We start from the raw sequence: 20,343 nt of genomic DNA, 5'->3' as shown, positions 1-20,343 counted from the left end.
GGACTGTTCTCGATTTCAGAAAATACCTCACTATTTCACATGACGCTCAAGATAATCTGCAAAGTGGGTCCTGGTTTTATGATTACCCTCACTCTATTCAAAATCAGTGAGGCTTCCCTGGTGGCTCAGCGGTAAAGAATCCGCCTGCCAATGCAGGAGACATGGGTTCAATCCCTGGGTCAGGAAGATCCCCTAGAGAAGGAAATGGTAACGCACTCCAGTATTCCTGCCTGGAAAATGCTATGGACAGAGGAGCCTGGTTGTCAGAGAGTTGGACAGGACTTAGCGGCTGAACACCAACATTACAAAGCAGAGGCTCCCAACCAGGGAGGTTACTGGTATGGAGCAGGTAAGACCAACAACGCTGTGAACACCCTGCAATACACAGGGCAGCCCCCACAACAAAGGATCACCTGGGCCCAACCGTCATCTGTGCCAATGTGGAGCGGGCCTGCCTTAAAGGAGACAGGCCCATGGAGAAGCAGCAGCTCGTTTAAAAAGCCACAGCGAGTGAGTGGAAAGGCTGGAACCCGAACGCGGTCTCCTGGGACCTGGCACGCAGACAGGTGGCCCAGGTCACACAGCCCACACCGCTCTACACCCGGGCAGCAGAGGAGACTAGCCTGAAGGACGAGGGCCGGGGCAGGAGCGCGACTGATGCTGGGGTCCTGGAGTCGGAGCAGCACCGACAGGGAGAGAGATGAGGAGCAAGAGAAAAGCAGAGGAGGAGGCAGGCAGGGGAGGTCTATTTCTGACTCCAAGCTAGAACAGCCTTCAGCATTTCCACAGTGATCTGCATGTAAAGAGGCTGGCTTCACACTCTCAGTCATCACAACAGCCTCATCAGTGCGGTCGGTCGGTGGAAGAGGCCAAGATAAAAACATTTTCTGAAGCTCAGAAGGATGAAACACTTTACCCAGCGTTCCTGAGCCTGCAGAGCGGGGCAGGCCTCGGTCAGCACCCTCTCGGGCAGCTGACAGGCGCCTCGCACCAGCTACTGCTCCTCGGCCTGCTGCAGCCTACGAAGGGGGCGTGGGGGCGTGGGGGCAGGGGGCAGGTCCCTCTGAAAGGGCTGAGCTGTGAAGGCAAGCACGCAGGCCCCCGGTGGTAGAGGCGGAGGCCCTGTTTGGAGGCCAGCGTCTAACTGCAGGGAGCCCCCGCCTCTCTGTGCATAGCTGCCTGTCCTCGCAGCGAGAGACCCACCAGTTCACCTTGAGGAGGCGTCCCTGCTCTGCAAACCAAGTCCAGTCTATTTTTAAATTCTCTATTCCACAGAAGCCAATGATGCTGCTTCTGAGTGTGGCCAATGAAAACTGTTACTAGGGAGGCAGCTGCTATAGCTGAGCTCCTTAGCCTCTGCTGACAGGAGATAGAATTACTTCGTTAATGAGCTAATTTTTCAAAAAAAAAAAAAAAGTCTTCTTAAAAAATATCTTTGTCCAAAAAGCCTGGCTGCTGTTTCAGGCGGTTCTGCTGCTGACGGCTTAGCTCCTGCTAACATTTCTCCTGTGACTGATGGCCTGACTGGGCGTCAAGGATGCACAGGGCAGGTATGGTGGGACGGGGGACGCGCAAGCTACTCCTGCCAGGCTCCAGGTCTCAGGGAAACGAGTTACCTTCCAGGACTGTCATCTCATCTCTAAAATGAGGGGGCGGGATGAGCAGGCCCCCTGAGCACAGTCAGCACTGACCCTCAAACCATTTTGAGTCTGGTCAGAGTCAGCTTCTTCGTTTCCACTCTGCTTGTGAAGATTAACTAAAACAATGAATGGGAAAGCTCCTGAAAAGCAGGACAGGTCACTGTTGGGGAAGCTTGTCAGAGGGGCATGAAGCCTGGCAATCTGCTCTTGCAGTGCACGGAAGGCCATTTATCCAGGTGCCAGTTTATTTGTTCACAGGGGCCTCCAGCAGTAGCTCTCAACTAAGGAATGCAGCTCATTCAGTGTGATGGGAAAAATTCGAGAGAAAATTCCACTGCAAGTAGTTATCATGAAGTACCGATATTTGCAAAAACTACCTTTTCCCCCATCACCAAGCCAAATCAAAGTCATGCCACAACATCACTTTTGCTACTGTACAGTGTGATCTTTTTGGCAGAGCGGTGGAATCACATTCCATACAACCCTGGGTCGGCACTTCCTAGTTTGGGGGACTCTTCAACTTCCACTGAATTGCACTTCAATCTCATCAGTCTCGATCTAGCTAATAATAGAGTTCATGATTTAAAAATTAAAAAACAAAACCAAAAAAACCCCTATCATCCTGGCCTGCAGTCTGTGAACTCATGTACCTGTTTCTGACACACAAGGCCGCTGAAACTTCTGCATGCTAACAACAGGCCCGTTCGGCCTCGCAGCTCTGCCTCCTCTGGGTGCACACCCACTCAACACCAGCAGAGCGCCTTCGAAGTCGCTGCCTCGAAGTCATCTACGCCACAGTGACTAGATCCAGCTGCTCCAGCTGTCAGGCCCTCAGGAGATCTTCAACTCCCGATCTTCACAAAGCCTTTGAGCTCTAAAATTTTAATAATCTCAATTTCCCACCATACCAGCCTCTTTTTCAACGCTGAGTTCATAGCCAGGAAATGATTAATCAAGGTGCTGCCCAGACTGACGGTGGACACACAGGCCTGCCTGTGAGCCCGCGCGGGACTGACGGTGGACACACAGGCCTGCCTGTGAGCCCGCGCGGGACTGACGGTGGACACACAGGCCTGCCTGTGAGCCCGCGGGAGCTTGCAGGGCAGACGACGCCTCGCTCCATCCGTCGGCGTCTACCGCAGCGCCATGTGCTCCGGAAACCACCACCTGACTCAGCCCCTGGGCGGGACACTGCTCTGGTCACCTCTGCAGCCCCAGGCCCTGACGCGGGACTGGACGTGGGCAGCTGTTTAAATGAAGGACTACTGGATGGAGGAAGTACAGTCCGTGACAGTGACATGGCCTGACCCTGGGACCACAAGACGCAGACCAGCGCGAGCTCTGCCCTTGAGCGGCAGCGGGACCCCAGGCAGATCTCCTCACCTCTCTACCCCTGGCCCATTTGGTCACCTGTAAGATGATTTAATAAGGTGACTGATCCTTATGCTGCCTGGGACTGATGAGGCGACAGCAGACCGAGAAGCCACGGGTATACTGTAAAGCAATGGGCTGTTTTTACACACATATATAAAGAAACCTCTTCCAACCTGGCCTTTGGGACAGGAACTGTCACGCAGAACTTTTCCTAGATGCTCCTTCCCCTGTAAACACGAAGGATGCCAGGCTAATCCCACATGCTAGCAGCCTCTGTAAAATCCTAAGCTCGAGAGACCCCCGCTTGGGGCACAGAGGAAAGAGCCCAGGAGGCAGGCGACTCGGGCAGCTGGTCCTGAGTCTCCCATCCGTCCCCCACTGGCCTCGGACAAGCGAGTCCCCTCTCTGCCTCAGTGTCCCGACGAGAAGAGATCCCCTCAAAGCTTCCTCGTCTGGCTCCTGCCCCTCAGCGGTCCCCCACTTGCCATAGCCCTTTCCCACCCAGAGTTCACAGGCGGCTCTAACTCCATCAACCCCATGCAGGAACCTCACATGGGGTAGTGTCAACACACCAGCTGGAACGAGCTCCTCTATCATCGTCTCTGTGCTGAGCTTTTCTTTGAACAGTTTCTGCTTTTTTTTTCCCCTTAGGGGAAAGCGTGAGTGCAATTCCCGACAATCACAAATTATGCAGTTGCGTTTCCCATATTTGGGGAAATCGCAGGGGTCAGCACATCCGTAGTGCAATGGAAAGCCTCGCCCTGGGAAAACCACCTTCGTGATCATGGCATCTCCCCTGCCAGGCAAGTAATAGTTTCTACTTTAATAAAAGCTCCTGTAACTTATTTGGCAGGCAACCTGGAAATCCTTTCCTATTCCTCATCGAATTATTTGCCAAGAACTGATAGCCCAGATCAAACCCCGGGAGTTCTCACCTGGACTAACTCAGCTTCCTAACGGGCTTCCCTGTCTCCAGATATAGCGCCTTCAAACCCACCTCTCACAGTCCGTTCCAAGGGTAACTGGATAAAATGAAAATCTGACAACCTCAGGTCCTCACATAAACCCCTCTGAAGAGGACCGATCTCCTGCTGGAAGAGGTGTAAAGCCTGCCTGAGCTTCAGCACCGGGGAGCTTATCCCCGGCACATGCCCCGGACAGTCTCACCCCATGTCTGTCCGTCCCTGTCCCACCACCCCCACTACGTGGGAGGACTGCTTTCAGGCTCTGTCTCTGCCGGAACCTTTTTAGCACACACCCAGAAGCACCTGCGTGTCAGGTCCCCCGACCCCAGGCCTGCAGCTCAGATTCCACTACACGGTCTGTTTCTGGGTCTGTCACTGTGGGCTCTGGGAGGGGAGTCACCAGGTTTGACTTCATCTTCCCCAGCGCCTGGCAGCCTGGGAGTGCTCAACCCATGTTTATTTTCCTATGGCTTTGTATGAAGCTTTCTGGACAGTTTTTTCTTTCTTTTTTTTAATAGAAAGTGCATCCTCTTTTTTTTTTTTAATATTTATTTGAGGCACACAGGATCTTCAATCTTCCTCCTGGACATGTGTGACCTAGTTCCCAAACTAGGGATTGAACCCAGACCCCCTGCAGTGGCAGCACAGAGTCTTACCACTAGACCCCTGGGGAAGTGTCTGGACAGTTCTAACATGGGATTCTGGATAGAGGGGTTGTTGCTGCATGTGTGTATTTAAGCAAAATTTCTGTGTTTAGGAAATATTGCATGTCATGAAGAATTCAGTTCAGTTCAGTTGCTCAGTCGTGTCCGACTCTTTGCGACCCCATGAACTGCAGCACGCCAGGCCTCCCTGTCCATCACCAACTCCCAGAGTCCACCCAAACCCATGTCCATCGAGTTAGTGATGCCATCCAACCATCTCATCCTCTGTCATCCACTTCACCTCCTGCCCTCAATCTTTCCCAGCAACAGGGTCTTTTCAAATGAGTCAGCTCTCCACATCAGGTGGCCAAAGTAATGGAGTTTCAGCTTCATCAGTCCTTCCAATGAATATTCAGGACTGATTTCCTTTAGGATGGACTGGTTGGATCTCCTTGCAGTCCAAGGGACTCTCAAGAGTCTTCTCCAACATCACAGTTCAAAAGCATCAATTCTTCCGTGCTCAGCTTTCTTTATAGTCCAACTCTCACATCCATACATGACCACTGGAAAAACCATAGCCTTGACTAGATGGACCTTTGTTGGCAAAGTAATGTCTCTGCTTTTTAATATTTTGGAGCTCAAAAAAATTAAGTCAGCCACTGTTTCCACTGCTTCCCCATCTATTTGCCATGAACTGATGGGACCGGATGCCATGATCTTAGTTTTCTGAATGTTGAGCTTTAAGTCAACTTTTTGACTCTCCTCTTTCACTTTCATCAACAGGCTCTTTAGTTCTTCTTCCCTTTCTGCCATAAGGGTGGTGTCATCTGCATATCTGAAGTTATTGATATTTCTCCCGGCAATCTTGATTCCAGCTTGTGCTTCCTCCAGCCCAACAGACATCATGATGTACTCTGCATATAAGTTAAACAAGCAGGGTGACAATATGCAGCCTTGACTTACTCCTTTTCCTATTTGGAACCAGTCTGTTGTTCCATGTCCAGTTCTAACTGTTGCTTCCTGACCTGCATACAGGTTTCTCAAGAGGCAGGTGAGGTGGTCTGGTATTCCCATCTCTTTCAGAATTTTCCACAGTTTATTGTCATCCACACAGTTAAAGGCTTTGGCACTGTCAATAAAGCAGAAACAGATGTTTTTCTGGAACTCGCTTGCTTTCTCGATGATCCAGCGGATGTTGGCAATTTGATCTCTGGTTCCTCTGCCTTTTCTAAAACCGGCTTGAACATCTGGAAGTTCACGGTTCACGTATTGCTGAAGCCTGGCTTGGAGAATTTTGAGCATTACTTTACTAGCGTGTGAGATGAGTGCAATTGTTCGGTAGTTTGAGCATTCTTTGGCGCTGCCTTTTTTTGGGGAATTAAAAGACTTTAAATTAGAAAGTTCTGTCCAGGGGCAACTGCAGGTGCCATCTCTGCATCTGTTCCCTGCTGCCTGCCCTGCGTGTGTGTGTTGTGAGCCCCTCAACACTCCCCCACCTTGCAAATGGGTCCCAGCCGCACGCCTCGCTCGACGCTGGAGGTGTGCCGCCTGGCTCCTGGATCCACATTCCCCTGAAACTGCACACAATGTGTGGCTCAAGCACATTGGACTTTCTCAGCGACTGTGTTAATAATTTCCATTAATTTTTCAAAAGGGCTCCAAGTTGCCAAAAAGAGCCTTCCCTGCTCCCCCAACAGAAGTACAGGGGCTGCCTTGAGCTCGGGGGCTGCAGCTGAAGCCCTGTCACGGTATGTTCCTGCTTGGGGACCGCTGCCCACAGACTAGGGGCTTAAAGGGGGCAGAGTCTCCATGGTGTTCTCGTCAGGAACAGAGAAATCAGGAGCAATTCACGGAGCGTTTGGAAACCTCCAAAAGCAGTGAAACCCAATACAGAGCAATGAGTACCGCACAAGTCTGGAAATTCTACTTGGCCCAGCAATTTCAAGTCCGTTTGCTAAATGCAATAATGTAACAGAGATCTGAGTTACTCTTCCTTCTCAGTTCAGGGGGACTCAGGAGCTCCACGGTCCAAGGCCATGCCTCGAGGCACGTGTGACCAGGAGCAGCAGAAACAGGGCCAGTCTGAGGAGGGACACTAGTGTAAAAGACACACCGGACTTCAATTACTTAGAACAGAAGCCATCTAATAATAGCTGATCAATAATTTCTCTGTTGATTACGTGTTGGAATTATAGTATTTTAGATACAGTACTTTATTTTCTAATTAATTTATTTTACTTTACAATATTGTATTGGTTTTGCCATACATTGACTTGAACCCGCTGTGAGTGTACATGTGTTCCCCATCCTGAAAAGATACAGTACTTTAGATAAAGAGACCGCTGAAATTAATTTTATCTGCTCTTTTTACTTAACAGGGCGGCTAAATATTTAAAATGCTGCACATGGCTCCCATTTGCAGCTTGGGTTCTATTTCTGTCGGTCAGGGCTGCTCCAGGGGACACGCCACCACTGTTCACGAGTCTCTGATTGGATGGACTGTCAGTGCTTAAGGAATTGATTCCCACCTTAGAAATGTTCCACTCTCTGCAAACCAAAAGCAAAGCTTTCAGAGAGAGTCTTCTAAGACAGACATTAGCATTTTCACAAAAATAAAAAACTGTTCGCCAAAGAGTATCTGGAAAAATACACTAAGACAAATTTATCCACCGGGTCCAAATCCATGGTGCAAGCCATTTGGCGATATATGATCGAAAATGTCATATCTGGGGTATACATCTAATAATAATTTCTCTCTAAAGACATTTACTGAGCACCTACTGCATACTGGACTCTTCAGATCTATTATCAGTATTTACATTTTAAATACAAGAGAACTGAAGCTGGGAGTGACTCAAGACCACTGGTAGGTGCTACGTCACCCTGAAGCCAGGTCATGGTACATGGCACGCTGTTCCCCCCTTCTCTCCCCACACCTTAATGAAGGCACAAACATCACGCCGCTAATTAAGGAAGCTATTCTGTGAGGCAGACATGGGAAGTTATCAATCACCACATTGAAGGAGGGCACTCAAAGCCTGTGTGAAGGACTTGCCCACACCTCACAGATTGGCGGAGCAGTCTCACACCCAGGAGTTCTCCTGTCTTTTCAAACGCATCCTCTCTATGCTACTAAACACCACTCCCTCCTTTAATTAATACTGTGTCCTTGGTCTTGGAATTAAAGGGGACAACAGAAGATGGACTATTATTGCTAATAATAGTCATATTCATATTCAGTGACAAAACATATACAACTATATATTATATATTCCTACATTATGAATGTAGAAGCTGAGACATAAGACAGCTGAGTGACTTTGATGAACGGAGCTACTTATGGACCAAATGAGAATTAAACGTGAGGACAACAAAGAGTTAAATGGGGAAGCCTTTCCTCTTGGTCTCTAACTCCAGGGAGGGTCTGATTGATTGATGTATAAACTTCGGTGTAGGTAGGAAAATGTCAAAGCAAAAAGCACAAGAAGACCCATTGAAAGGGTTAACTTCTTGCGAGGGAAGTGCATTCTCCGTGTAGGAATCAGGTCTGGTTTTGTTCTTGTGTGGGCCTCAGGTCCTCAGCCTCCCTGGGTCTGCACTTCCCCTCCTTACAGGGCAGGGGGCGAAAGGCAACACAACAGGAGCCGTCAGACTTGAGTCCTAGACCCACCCGGCTCTGCTGAGAGCTACCCTGGCAATCACGCCCAAGTTGGGACCCTTTCCCGCTCCGTTTCCGCATCTGTAAGAGGGAGCTAATTCCTAACTTGCTGAGTGTGGTGTTAATTAAATAATGTATCATAAATAGAGCTCTTGGCACTTAGTAGCGGAATTTACAGAAGCTGTCCCAGCTGTATCCTATGGTCTAGCTCTGAATGATAAACGAGGATATAATAACTATAAATTGCCCAAGACACAGAGGGTGTTCAGTAAATATTACTTCCCTTTCCCGCTGGAAATGCCTCAAGGGACCCTGTTGAAAATGAAAAGTATTTAAATACTGGGTCCAAAAAAGTGGCTCCTAGCGCGATGAACCAGAGGAGAGCTCAAGAGCTTTTTCAGTTCTAAAGGTGCTTTTTCGTCTCCTGAAAGCACCCCCCGAGCCCTTCACAGACTGTCTTCAGACGAGATCCTGAGTTCCCTGAGCATCCTATTCTGTTTTAAATGTGTCTGCATCAGTCAGCTTGGGCGGCTGTAATGAAATACCGTGGACTGGGTATCCCAGCAGTGACAATTCCCTTCCTTGTAGGAGGAGGAGGCCGAAGTCCAGATCGAGGGTGGGCAGGCGGCTTCCTCGCGAGGCCTCTCCCCTGGGCAGTGGATGCCGCCCCCCACCACCGCCCCCGGGCCTCACACAGCTTTCCTCTGTGCAAGAGCTCTCCTGGAGACTCTGCTATTCTTAAAGGAACAAGTCCCAGTGGACGAAGCCTCCAGCCTTATGACCAATTTGACCTTCAGTACCTCCTTAAAGGCCGCATCTCCAAATACAGTCACACTGGGACTGAGAGCTTTGACCCACAAATTTCGGGGGACACAATTCAGTCCACAAGTGTCCCAGACCACAATCCTCTGTTGGATGCCTGATGGATACAATCTGGTGAACGTGGTCTGACAGTGTTGAAGATTACCAGGGTACTCAACTCCTCTGGAGGTAAAAACAGTACAGGTTTTACTCTGTTTTTATTTATCTTGCATGGTTTTCAATTATTTGGGATTCTTTAGGCTGTAAGTGACAGACACTAATGGGAAAAAATGGAATCAGTTCATACAGAGCAAAAAAGATAAGTCTCTTGGCTAAGTCTGGATTAAGCAGGATGGCACGTGGGACACACAAGCTCAACAATGCCAGAAGAATTCAGTTTCTTTGGCCTTTGCTGAACCCTACCACCCTCTCTGCCTTCATTTTCAGACGGTCTTTCCCCACATGGTAGGAGAGAAGGCTCAGTGACTTGAGGCTTTCTTGATCCCACCAGAGAAAAGATGGCACCTTTCCTAAGGGCTCTAGCCCAGCAGGGGTCCCACGGAGGACTCAGACGTCACCCTGCACCTGAACCAATCACCACGGCAGGGGCTGGGTCATGGCCAGCCCGCACAAACTGCATGACCGGGTCAGGTGACCACGGAACAGAGTGCTAGTTCCCCTCTACCCAACCCCCCTCTGCAAAAACGGCAGCTGCGCACAACACAGCCTCTCTCGAGGAGTAACAGTGCCATTCCAGGAAACAAACAGGTGTGCTAAGACATAACTTGGTGGTCTCTCGCTTTAAAATCTCTTGGAACTTCCCTGGTGGTGCAGCTGATGGGAATCCACTTGCTAATGCAGGGGCCATGGGTTTGATCCTTGGTCTGGAAAAATTCCACAAGCTACGGAGCAACAAAGCCCTTGAGCCACAACTACCGAGCCCGTGCTCCACAGCCCGTGCTCCGCAACATGAGAAGCCACTGCAACGAGCAGGCCGTGCGCTGCAAAGAAGAGCGGCCCTGCCTGCCGCAACCAGAGTGCCCGTGCCCAGCAGCAAAGACCCGGCACAGCCAAGAATAAACAAACCAAAGACCCAACTCTCCATCTTTGTGCCACATCTGACCTACTGAAATGACCTGAAGCTCATCTCTGTCTCTCTGGCCGGGTGCTGAAACGCAACTCCCCTTCATGGACCGCAGGCCCGTGGTGGCAAAGGGGCTTGCGTAACTCAGAGAAGTGATGGGCCACACTGCACAGGGCCACTCAGGACGGATGGGTCCTGGCGGACGGCTCTGACAGAACATGGTCCACTGGAGGAGGGAATGGCAGACCACTCCAGTATTCTTGCCTTGAGAACCCCGTCAACAGTATGAAAAGGCAAAAACATATGATACCAGAAGATGAGGCCCTCAGGTCAGAAAGTATCCAATATGATACTGAGGAAGAGCAGAGAAATAGCTCCAGAAAGAATGAAAAGGCTGGGCCAAAAGTGGAAATGACACTCAGTTGTGGAAGTGTCTGGGGGGTGAAGGTAAAATCCGATGCTGTGAAAAACAGCATTGCCTAGGAACCCGGAATGTTAGGTCCCTGAATCAAGGTAAATTGGAAGTGGTCAAGCAGGAGATGGCAAGAGTTAACATTGACATCTTAGGAATCAGTGAACTAAATGGACAGGAATGGGCAAGTTTAATTCAGATGAACATTATACCTACTACTGTGGGCAAGAATCCCTTAGAGGAAATGGAGTAGCTCTCATAGTTAACAAAATACAGTACTTGGGTACAATCTCAAAAATGACTGAATGACCTTGGTTCATTTCCAAGGCACACCATTCAACATCACAGTAATCCAAGTCTATGCCCCAACTACTAATGTCAAAGAAGCTGAAACTGAATGGTTCTGTGAAGACCTACAAGACCTTCTAGAACTAACATCAGAAAAAGATGTCCTTTTCGGACTTCCCTAGTGGTCCAGTGGCTAAGATTCTGTGCTCCCAATGCAGGGGGCCCAGGTTCAACCCGTGGTCACGGAACTAGATCCCACATGCTGCAATTAAGATCCAGCGCAGCCAAATTTTAAAAAAAGTAAATATTAAAAAAAAAAAAGTCCTTCTCATTACAGGGGATTGGAATGCAAAATCACAAAGTCAAGAGAGCCTGGAGTGCTGTAGCCCATGGGTTGCAAAGAGTTGGACACTTTAGTGATTGAATAACAACAACAGGAAACACAAGTGACTTATTTGAAGTTCGTAAAGAATGCTCTGACACGTTAGCACTCCCCCACCTGCACTGGTATGCAAAATTACAGCAAGTTTCTTCTCCTGACAGTCCTTTAAAACAGCTAGACTTTATCACGGAAACATGAAGACTAATTACATCAAGAGGCTGATATATTAGAAATCCCTTAAAAAAAGAAACCACAGATGGGCACATCTGAGAGAATCAGCAGTGCTATTAAAAAAAAAAAAGTCACCACATGCACACTGGTGAATGAAATTTACCATTTTGGAACTGTCCAAAAATTTCTAGCTGCCAGGGACATATCAGAAAAACACAAAATAAACTGCCTTAGCAGTCCAAATTGGAATACAACAAAGTGAGTGAGTCTTGATTTTCCAATTGGGTGACTTCATTAAATTCCAAAAACAGAAAACCTAGCAAAAATACAATTTAGGGGGACATCCCTGGTGGTCCAGTGGGTTCGATCCCTGGTCAGGAAACTAAGATCCCACATGTGGCAACAATTAAGCCCACACGCCACAATGACTGAGCCTGCACGCCACGGCTAGAGTCCATGAGCCACAGTTAAAGATCCCATATGCTTTGATACCCAATGCAGCCAGATAAATAAATATTTTTAAAACACACAAAACACAATTTAGAAAGAAAATTCAAGAAACAAAGTCTCACAGTAAAACATTTTTCACGTGTAACACACCAGCTACAGAACCCAGAGACCTAAAAGACAAAATCCACTCATTCATTCAACAACTGTTAACTGTTCTTCAAATAGCTGGCAGACGCTGTGTTGGGTACTAGAGTGGAAATGAACTTGGTAAACACCAATTGAAAAAAGAAAAAAAACGAGTTTTACTGTTAACAAAGCATTTTTGCATATACAATCACACTTTTCCTCACAATAATATTTTACAGATAAGGCAAGTGAGACCCAAAAAGAATAAAAAATGATTTGCCCCAAATTACAATACATAGCCAGTAAGAGCAGAAGCCTGAACTCATACCTAAATGAGACTTCAAGTCTCAGGCCTTATTATCTTCTTCCATTTATGTCTTTTCCCCTGAATACTTTCTTCTCCTGGCATACTGCAATCCACGGGTTTGCAAAGAGCAGGTCACTAAGGAGTCACTCAGTGGCTGAACAACAACAATTCTCTTTCCTCCCTCTTCTGATTCCCAGGCTCAGATTCTCCTTCCCGGACAGCAGCATTTTCCAGAGTTTAAACTAAAAATTAAGTGTTAGGCGCTATCGGTGGGGAACCTGCCTGACAGTGCGGGACATGCAGAAATACTCGGGTTCTATCCCTGGGTGGGGAAGATTCCCCTGGAGGAGGAAATGGCAACCCACTCCAGTATCCTTGCCTGGAGAATGCAATGGACGGAGGAGCCTGGTGGGCTACAGTCCACGGGGTCGCACAGAGTCAGACATGACTGAAGCGATTTAGCATGCATGCAAATGTTAGGCAGCAAAAATCCCTTCATCAAACATACTTGAGAAACTCAGGGGCAAAATTCACACATGTAATAGCTGCCCCTGCAGAACTTATCAGAGCTTTCATGCTACTCTCCAGGGGAGATGGGCTGTGCAATTCTTATCAACCAACTGATCACAGAACTCTCTTCAGCCACAAAGCCCCTCGTGTGACTAAGACAGTAAAGGCACAGGTCCCAGAGTCAGATGGCGCGGGGTCAAGTGCCAGCTCGTGTGAAGCTGGACAAGCTGCGGGATAGACACGACAATGCCAGCAGCCGTCTCGTAGGACCCTGACGAGGAACGTCCTGCACGTGTTCACGCGAGTGAAGTTCACTGATCACAGTCAGGGCTCAACAATGCGATACAGTCACTTACCAATGAAACATCACATAAAGCACACAGAGCCAGATACCTCACAGACTTTGTTTTACAAAATTAGGGTCAGAATGATAAAAACAAGCATTGAATTTTTAGTTAGAAGACATAGATCAGATTTCCAGCTTTATCGATTAAGCAGATGTGTGAGAAAGGGATCTAACCTCTCTGAAATTTAGGTGCCCCTTAGATAAAATAGTAGAAATAATGCCAAGCTTCGAGGATTGCTGGGAGAATTAGAGATGATAACAAAAGTGCCTGGAATACAGCGGGTACAACTGCACACGTGTTATCTTGTTTGCATTTGAATCCAGAAGAATCAGAAGCGTTTCATTAAAATATATAAGGACTCTTTAAACTTTACATGCATTTTTACTAGCTCAAACCCTTTTAACTATCTACAGCTTGGAAAACCTACCACCTGGACCTTCCAGGCCTTTCTCCTGATCTCCTGCCCATGCACAGCAGGGCCTGCTCCCCAGACTGAGGGCCTCTCTCGAAATCCCAATCTCGCCTTCATGCTCAGAAGTGAACAGACGTCAAAAAGGCAGCAAATTGGCCTTTTTCCTGCCATTTCCCCTTCTCGGCCTATAACAATGACTGGCATATGGCAGGAGATTTGAAATAAGTAATAAAAATGAGTAAATAAAAAGTGCGGAGAAGCCAGGCTGCATCCACTCTGCTCAAGTGTGACAGATGGAACGAAGAGGATATTGCTCTGCCTTCAAGTATCCTCAACCAAGTCAGGAAGATAAGAATGAGAAGCATGAGCTATTAGATTGGGTGCTCAACAGCCTGAGTGTTGCATGGGAGTTTAGTAAAAAAGGGAAAGTTTATTTGGGCCACAGTGGTCAGAAAAGGCCCTAAAGGAAGTGTGTGTAATGCTGGGTTTTGAAGGGTTTCATAGGAAGAAAACAGTGGTTTTGACAGGGACACAGTAAAGGGACAGAGTGGGTGATTAAACAGTTAATCCCACTAGGGAATCGTAAGTAGAGAAAAAGGTATGGGAGACCCTGTGAGTTAATGATCACTCAAGAAAGCAAGTCTGCTTACCCATCAAAGCAAGCAGGCTTGCTCAGCAACAAAACCGTGCAACAGAATATTGAGACATGCCCTAAACAGTAAATTACTGATGGAATGAGACCCACCTCCTTCCCCGGGAGGGGTCAGGAACTTAATGATTCCTGGGATATGCTCCTTGGCAAGCAGGAAGAAGGAAAAATATAAGGAAAGGGTGAGATGACACCGAAACCAGAGGTGGTTACCACCCTTCAGTGTATGTGACTGTCATTTTGTTCACGTCCATAATGCCATCAAAGTCCAGTCTGGCCATCGGGGGACAAGAAAATCCCCTGGCTGACGAGGAGGAGGAGCTGACGGTGGAAGTGTGGGGTCTACTCCAGAGTGAGGAAGAAGGTGGTCCTCTCCCCTCCCCACTTTTCCTGTGATGATAAACCCCTGGCCCGCCCGCTTCTCTCTCACACAAGTGTCCTCCACTCACTGATAAACCCTTCCTTTCGCCGAATTCTCTCTGTGCAGAGCCAGAAGAACCTACAACACTCTCCTAAGTCCCAAAACACGCTCTGCAGTTTCAGTTGAGGGACAGGGAAGCTGAGCAGAACGTGCAGATCTGTGACTATACCCGTCTAAGGAGCAGAGGGAAGACTCCCGGGCGTCGAGGGTTAAGGAGGCGCGCGCAGTCAGGCCACAGAGGGCAGCAGCTGCAGAAGGAGCTGGACTGGCTGCAGACGGAGCTCAGTAAAGGACCGGCCCCCGAACGCCAGGCCGCGTTCCTTGGCTCTCCCACCTTTCTGTGAGGCAAGGCTGTGTTCACAGTTTTCAGCCAGGGTGGGGTGAGCTTCATTCACAACAGGGGCCTGATGATCGTAACGCCCCAACAAAGACCAGGAAAACAAATAGTTTTATCAAGAGCAGCACAGCAGATCTGCCTCCCTCCACTTTAGGACTCTCTACTGCCCTCACGCCTCGGTAAGTTGGTGGATAAGGAAAACACCCAATCTTCACTCTGTCTCCAAGGTTCATTTGACTGTGAAAGCATCCTCTCTCTAGGAAGAAGAATTTCACCCCTGAGCCCAAACATGCCTTTAAAGCGTACAGTCTGCCTGGTGTCCTGTATATCCAGCCACACAGTTTTACCCATCTCTCCCTTCTGCAGGGGATCTTCCCCACCCACAGATCGAACCTGCAGGGTCTCCTGCTTGCAGGCAGGTTTTTTACTGTCCGAGCTGCTGGCTCCACCGCACACAGGGAAAGAGGAAGGACACAGCTTCTGAACAGCAGGAAGCGGGCCCTGGAGGGACACCCACCTTCCCGCTCCAGGTTCTCTTTCTTTCAAGCCTGTGCTCCAGGAGGCCCAGGGGTGCTCTCAGAGCTGGAAGAGCTCCCAGTTTCCTCCTGGGCCTCCACAAGTAAACACGGGCTGTCTCTGCTCTCTTCCAGCCCTTGTGCTGATGAAGATGGAGGCCGGGCTAGTCTCTAAGACACACAGCGGGATCAATCCTGGCGTCTGGCTGGCCCTGAACTGGTGGCCTGGAGTGAAAACACTTCCTCTCACCTCTAACTGGGTCTGGGATGACTTCCTGACAGCCACATGACCAGTAACCAAACCCCACACAGCCCACAAACCAGCAGGAGGTCAGTTCCAGACTCAGGGTCGTGTCTGGACAAGCCACGCACACTCAAGACATGTGGTTCAATCTGCGGCCGGAGGCGCCAGGAGAACATGAAAGCACACGTTAAGAGCACCTGTAATTATCCAGGGCTCCCGATTTCCCCAAGCTCCTGCATGGCCGTAATCTTGTTCTCTCTGAACCACTTCTATTTTCCAGGTGGACAAGCTACATCCCAGTGAAGTTACATGGCCGATCTAAGGTAACACAGTATCATCAAAACCTAGCGTCTGCAGGCGCGCGAGTTCGGGTTCTCCCGGAACTCAGCTAGGGCCGGGAAGCACTGGTGGGCTGGGGAAGCAAAACAAAACACGCGGTCGCGAGCTCCTCTGCTGGGCGCCGGGCCTGGGCGGGTGTGCGGAGCGACCTGGGCTCCGTGCTTCAGTTTCAGCGGCCCGCCCAGGAAGGGGCTGTTACGGAGGACCCCCAGGTTGAGGTCTCAAGTGGCTTCTGATGCCGGACAGAACCACCCTGGGAGGGACCCCACCACAGCCACGACTGCCCCTTCTGCTAGAACGGTGCGGTGCCCTCCACCGAGCTCCTACCCGTAATTCCCTCTGCCGCCCCCCAGAAGGGAGCTCACACCCTCAGCCTGTCATGTCAGCTCAGCAGACAGCCACTGCTTCTGTTGGTCTCCGGGATGCAGCGACGGGACCCGGGCTGGGGACGAGGGAGGCGGGTGCCGGGACAGCTCCGACACTTGGTGATGGGCTCTGGCTGCGCTGTTATCATTAGCCAGAGAGCACGCAGGCCCAGTGTGTCAACTGCAGGGAACTTAATTAATCTCTCAGCCCAATGAATCTGTGCGTCAACCAAGCCAAGATCCAGGCTCTCGGCTGATTAGTCACATCACGGTCGGTTCACTGTGTCATAAACATTTCGGCAGCAAACAGGATTATCGTCCAAGGACTGACTGCTGGCACTCTGAGTCTGAATGCCAAGGAGACGGGGGCATGAGAGGTGCTCCGTGTCCTCAGAGGGGTCAGGGCTCTTTCCTGGCTCCTACGTGATTTCTAATCCAGGATGAGGGTCTGAATTAAATGCCCTCCTGCTTAAAGTAAATTAAAGGAATGAATTTATTGAATATCTACTAAGTGCCAGCGTGCATGTGTGCTAAGTCGCTTCAGTCCTGTCCGCCTCTTTGTGACCCCAAGGGCTGTAGCCCGCCAGGCTCCTCTGTCCATGGGATTCTCCAGGCAAGAGTACTGGAGTGGGTTGCCGTGCCCTCCTCCAGGGGATCTTCCCGACCCAGAGACTGAACCCGAGTCTCTTACATCTTCTGCGCTGGCAGGTGGGTTCCTTACCACTAGGGCCACCTGGGAAGCCCAGTAAGTGCCAGGAGCCCTGCCAAATGCTTCATATAAATGATCTCATTTAATCAACACAGGCACTCTAGGAGGTAGGTAATACCCCCATCTTATAGACAGGCAAACTAAAGCAGGAAGAACTGAAGTAACCTGTGCAAAGTAACAAGCCAGCACTGCAAAACGTGTGGCTTCCCACAAATTAAGACGCACACTCCCTAAAGGTGAAAAAGCAGTGACCTTCAGGGCAGAGAGCAGTGACCATCGTGAGAAGGACAACCAGACTGGGTCACTGCCATGAAAAGAATGAGGAGAAGCTTCCCCCCAGGTCCCATCAGCCACCACCGGGCTGGGAGCACAGCGCCGCGGCTCCCGGGCCTCAGCTCCTGCACGGCTGCCAGCGGTCCCTCCTTTCTTCCCGCCGCCTCCCCTCCAAACCCGACGCTGCTCTCAGATGTGCTCCAGAGATGCCTCCTCCTGCAAGTCTCCCTGGTGTTCACGGCGGCAAAACCTCGCCTTGTCCTCCTCCCAGCCCACAGCACCCTATCTGAAGCCATCTGGAACCTCTCCTGGTTTTCCCTGGGTTCGTTTGGTCTTTGGCTACCCTCACCCCATGCTTTTGGTGTTGGTTCAGCACCTTCCCAGGACTCAGGATGACACAGACTTGCATCTTCTACTTAATAACCTCAGATACGCAGATGACACCACCCTTATGGGAGAAAGTGAAGAGGAACTGAAGAGCCTCTTGATGAAGGTGAAAGAGGAGAGTGAAAAAACTGCCTTAAAACTCAACATTCAAAAAATTAAGATCATAGCATCCGGTCCCATCACTTCATGGCAAATAGAAGGGAAAACAATGGCAACAGTGAGAAACTTTATTTTCCTGGGCTCCAAAATCATTGCAGATGGTGACTGCAGCCGTGAAATTAGAAGATGCTTGCTCCTTGGAAGAAAAGCTATGACCAATCTAGGCAGTATATTAAAAAGGAGAGACATTACCTTACCAACAAAGGTCTGTCTAGTCAGAGCTATGGTTTTTCCAGTAGTCATGTATGGATATGACAGCTGACCATAAAGAAGACTGAGTGTCGAAGAATTGATGCTTTTGAACTGTGGTTTTAGAGAATACTCTTGGGAGTCCCTTGGACTGCAAGGAAATCAAACCAATCAATCCTAAAGGAAATCAGTCCTGATACTCATTGGAAGGACTGAGGCGGAAGTGCCAATATTTGACCACCTGATGTGAAGAGCTGATTCATTAGAAAAGACCCTGATGCTGGGAAAGATTGAAGGCAGGAGGAGAAGGGGACAACAGAGGATGAGGGCGTTGGATGGCATCACTGACTCAATGAGACATGAGTTTGAGCAAGCTGTGGGAGATGATGAAGGACAGGGAAGGCTGGCATGCTGTTGTCCATGGGGTCAGGACATGACTGAGTGACTCAACAACAAGTGATGTTCAGCAAGTGGTTTGTTAGGTGAACAGTTATCCTAACAGCAAAAAGGCCCTCCCGCCTCCAACAAGGCACCACACAGGTCTCTGAACCTACACAGCTGGAGACTCTTTTGCAATCATCCTAAGTAACTAGCAAGTCACACAGACCCAAGCTGGTCTCTTGTTCTACAGCTCCTTCCTCTGGGTCATGAGTGCAGTTAAATCTTTCCTCTAATTCAGTTTTATTTTGTTGTTTTCCATATAAGAGACCACAATGCTAAGCAAAGAGAAATGGGGGATGGAAACTGTTTTATAAAGCAGAACCTTAACCGAGTAACGTTCAAAAGTACAAGCATTTATCGCAGTGTTTTATAATTTACACACTGCTTTCCAGTATGTTATCCTCAGAACAGCCCTCTTCCTCTCTGTGAGGTAGCTAAGAGATGAGATGGAGTGACTTTCGCAAGGTCTCGCCTTTTACATCCCCACTGTATGGACTGGACTGGAGTCTGGTTCCACAACACCGCTTTCTTTGAGTGAAACTCAGCAACTGTGACATTTATTTAACATTATTTAACAATGGAGGGTAGGCCGGCATTTTTCACATGTATCTGTGTTGCCATCCTACAGCTAAATTATTTGTTTCCCAAAATAACTTTTGCTTGTGGCTAGTCAGACCAGCAGCAGGTGAAACTGTCAAGTCAGTGAGACTTGTCTGTCCTTTCATCTCTGCTGCTCTTCTCTTCCCTCCCTCCGCCTCACTGTCTCCCCACATCCTCCAACCAGGTGCCCCCACCGCCCTCTACTAGGGGCCTGTGTGCTAGGAGGCCCTGGGGGGTCGGACAGCACCCCCCCTCCCCCCGTTAGAGACTGTGACTTCATTCAGTTAAAGTTACTCTAATGGAAGTACTGAGGCTTCCTGGGTGGCTCAGTGGTAAAGAATCCGCCTGTCAACGCAGGAGACGCAGGTTCGACCCCTGGTTCGGGAAGATCCCCTAGAGGAGGAAATGGCAACCCGCTCGGGTATTCTCACCTGGAGAATCCCCATGGACAGAGGGGCCTGGCAGGCTACAGTCCATGGGGTTGCCAAGAATCGGACATGAGTAGCACCTGAGCACACACAAGCCCTCCGAGAGCTGATTCTGGGTTAACAGCTGGTGGTGCGGTAAGATGATTAAGATACGCCTCCTGGCCTCAGAGGGCTCGTGCTTCAGTAGGGGAGAGAGATGGGAAAGAAACTGTTACACAGTTACACTGTAGTAAGTACCACACAGATATGTGAGGAGGAGCCAGGAGCTGGGGAGCTGGGAGGTTGGCTCGAGGGTCAGTCGGTTCTGCCCTGCGAGCGACCCTCTGCTCCTCTTCTGCCCCCCACCCTCCCACACCTGGGGAGGTGAGCCGAGCGCCTGAGCTACCACGGGCTCTGGACTCAGAGGAGGGACTCGGCAAGGCCGTGCTGGCTGGGAGACACAAGGTCACTTCACCGGATGGCGTTCTCGGTGCAGGGTAGCTGAGAAAGGACTGAAGTGAAACTGGCCAGACCCCCACAGCCGGGTGGCTTCAGGCAACCTCTCTGAGCTCTGCTCTCATCCCTCATTCACTTAGCAAACGGTGTTTCTGCGCTGGAGGTATGTGTTTTGGGACTGTACGTGTCCCCACAGAACGACACTTGGGTTCAAGTTACAAGGGGCAGAGCAGGTATGAGATGATCTAGCTTCCCCACTGCCCCCTCCCCTGCCCAGCACC

General features: G+C 49.6%; 1 protein-coding gene and 1 non-coding gene across 6 annotated transcripts in view; both read right to left on the bottom strand.

The window, feature by feature from the left end:
* The window catches only part of EVL (Enah/Vasp-like), a 140,782-nt gene that overhangs the window by 79,021 nt on the left and 41,418 nt on the right, over positions 1–20,343 (bottom strand). The window lies entirely within an intron of this gene.
* Positions 3,663–3,825, bottom strand: LOC122707213. Its single transcript, XR_006344734.1, has one exon. It is a non-coding gene; the product is annotated as a U1 spliceosomal RNA (small nuclear RNA).

The sequence above is a fragment of the Cervus elaphus genome, chromosome 13 (assembly GCF_910594005.1).
Source record: "Cervus elaphus chromosome 13, mCerEla1.1, whole genome shotgun sequence".
In the NCBI taxonomy this organism is placed as follows: domain Eukaryota; kingdom Metazoa; phylum Chordata; class Mammalia; order Artiodactyla; family Cervidae; genus Cervus; species Cervus elaphus.
Note: the sequence above shows the minus strand (reverse complement) of the source record. Positions and strands in the feature narration are given on the sequence as shown.